The sequence below is a fragment of the Microtus ochrogaster genome, linkage group LG5, assembly GCF_000317375.1.
Source record: "Microtus ochrogaster isolate Prairie Vole_2 linkage group LG5, MicOch1.0, whole genome shotgun sequence".
In the NCBI taxonomy this organism is placed as follows: domain Eukaryota; kingdom Metazoa; phylum Chordata; class Mammalia; order Rodentia; family Cricetidae; genus Microtus; species Microtus ochrogaster.
In genome coordinates this window covers 46,520,644-46,523,682 of record NC_022031.1, presented here as the reverse complement: position 1 = coordinate 46,523,682, position 3,039 = coordinate 46,520,644, and the positions used below count along the sequence as shown (strand labels likewise).

Genomic DNA, 3,039 nt, shown 5'->3' with positions numbered 1-3,039 from the left:
TGTTTCTGTTCAGAAAAAAAGTCAGTTCTCCTATGAGTATCAACACAACATGGCAAAACAAGTTGCAGTAAGAATAAGCCCCTTCCCATGTATTAAGGCTGAAGAAGGTGACCAACTGTGACGAATAGGTTCCCAAGAGCCAACCAAAGCATTAGGGCCATCCCCTGCTCTCACTGTATGGAGTCCCCACCAGTAAAACAAGCTACACAACTATCAATCACATTAATGCAGAGGGCCTGGGAAAGTCCCTTGCAGGCTTCTTGGTTATTGGTTCAGACTCTGAGTTCTAATGAGCCAGGTTAGTTGTTTCTGTAGGTTTCCTTGTTGTGTCCTTGACCCCCTATGACTCCTACAATTTTTCTTCACTCTCTAAGCAGGATTCCCTAAGCTCAGCCTTATGTTTGGCTGTGGGTCTCTGTATCTGCTTCTGTCCGTTACTGGATGAAGGTTCTATGATGACAATCGGGGTAATCATCACTTTGAACAGTGGAGATGGTCAGTTCAATACTATTACTAGGAGTCTAGCTTGAGTTTTCCTTGTAGATCGGTGGGAGTTTCCCTTGCATCAGGATTCTGCCTGACCCTGAATTGCCACCTCCCTTTCCCGTCATCTCTTTCAGTACTCTCCCCCTCCATCCATCCCCCAACCCAGATCCCTTAAGTTCCCATTTCTACCTGCCCTTGTAGATTCATTTCATCTGAGCCCTTCTCTTCATATTCGACATTGAATTTCCATTCTCTGTTAAGTTCCCTGCCTTCTTCATTGCTCTCCCACTGGGATTTACTAGGTTAGGAAATGACTTAGTAGTCCATATGGAAAACTCAGGGCATCCTAATAATGAAGATTCCTTTCAAATTACTTTCTGATCCTAAAGAAATCTTTACATATTAACTCTCCGGCAAAGACATTCTCAATGTTCTAGTATTTATTTATTTTAGGCGCAAATGCCATTAAAAGTAAGTGAATATCAATGCTTTAAAAGACTTTCACCCTGGAGTAACAGTGAGACATTTGTTAGTCTTGTTTATATATTTGTTACTGTTGTTACTATTGGAATACCAGGCACTTAAGGCTGCAGTCCACCATGACCGGATAGCTCTTTGAGCTGGGTGCAAAATGGAGGAATCCCTTTCCAGCAGGGCTCCCTCCCTCCCTGGATAGCATCTCTAGACTCAGAGGCCTGACCTTATCTGGAAGCTGTCCCTAAACCTGATACCTGACCTATCTCAAGCATGACCTTAGACACAGATGCCTGCAGATGTTCTCCCCCTGCAGGCCCATATGATAACCAGGTTTTGTGCTCCCAGGTATATGGCAGAATAATGATGCTCCATATGTTAACAGGTATCGTGATCCAGCTGTATGTATGATAGGAGTGTGCAGCCAAATGCAAATTAGCTGTGCCCCAGTTATTGTTCCCATCCTATATATTTCCCTCGTTCTGGAATAAAATTGAGCCGTAACACTGAAGCAATCTCCCAGAAAGTTATTTCTGTAGTACCCACAAACCAGCCCTCTGAAGCCCACTCCTCACTTCTGCTTCCTCCTGCTCTTTTGATAACTGGTGGCCAATGTTTCCTGAGCAGGAGGAAGACACAGCTGCTTTGCCATGGCCATTTTTTAAGGCTCCTCCTTTGTCATTGAGCAATGGATAGGATGAACCTCATATTTGTAGAAGAATGCATTCTTCTGGATCTTTCTGGGCAGCCAGAGCTTGAGATCACTTTGTTCAGAGCCCGGTTATGTACCTAGGATTCGGACAGTGGGGTTCTGATGAAAGCAAGCATCCTGGCTTCACATGCCCATGTACTTCTCTTGGGCAACCTCTCTTTCCCAGACATCTGCTACACAACTTTCTCTGTTCCCTTAACACTGGTGGTCCTAATATCAAAGGAAAGAAGCATTTTCTTCCCTGTATGCACATTTCAAATATTCTTTGGATTTGCAATGGGAACAGCAGAATGTTTTCTCCCGTCCATAATGGCTTTTGACCAAATAGGTGGCCATCTGTAGCCTTATAAGATACTTCATTACTATGAGCACAAAGGTGTGTATTCTCAAGGCTTCTATGTCATGGCTCTCTACAAAAAAGGGCAAACATTTTTTTTGTCAAGTGATTGCTCTGTGGTAATAACATTAATAATTATTTCTTATGTACACTCTTGAGCTGCCTACAAATTAGTATGAACCAACATATCCTTTAATGCTTTTACTTTAATGGTTAAATATGGTCTTCCTGGTTCTTCCACTTCTGGTAATCTTTTTCTCTTATATGTTCTTATATACTCTGCACCACTGTGATAATGAACTCAGTAACAAGGAGACTCAAGGTCTTTTCCAATGGCTCAGCTCATCTGACTGTGATGATCACATTTTATGGTACCATTTTCCTTATGTGTGCAAAACGCAAGTCCCAAGACCTTTGGAAAGTCAGTTTACAAGCTACAGAGCTGCTTCTCCTGCATGTTGTGGAGTAGCAGCTTTTATGCTGTACATATCATCTATGGCATAAGAAACAAAGATATAAAAACTGCTGGGAAACATTGGGTGTGCTTCAAAATGTTAACCAAAACCACCAAGTGAAATGTAAGACTTCCATGAATAACTAGGTTGGTTTATTAAAACAAGTTATATAACATAAATACATACATTTCAAAGTTGTCCTTTAAAATAAAGCTGAAAGTGACAAATAAAGCATGATTGGTCAGCCATAAATGACATCGAACATAAAGTTATGGAGAGATGGCTTTATTCTTTACCTTCAAAGTATGCTCAATGAGAATCACTAAAAATATTAAATACTGTAAAATTAGCTCTGATCCATCTCTTTCAAAGACAGTAAATTCCTTTGGAGTGAGTCTGATCCCTGGTGATGAATGAATGAGTATTTATAACTATTTTTCATTTTCTGAATGGAAAGCATGACACATTTTGAAAATGGGCATCTGCAGTATAAGTTCTGTTCTCCCACAAACCACTTAAATAGTGTCAGGTGGGTTGTTCATCTTTTCCAAACTGCAGTCTCCTCATTTTCAAAA

The 3,039-nt window shown here is 40.9% G+C and overlaps 1 pseudogene; it reads left to right on the top strand.

The window, feature by feature from the left end:
* Window positions 1–1,774: 1,774 nt before the first annotated feature.
* LOC113457740 lies at window positions 1,775–2,478 on the top strand (annotated as a pseudogene).
* The last annotated feature ends 561 nt before the right edge of the window (window positions 2,479–3,039 follow it).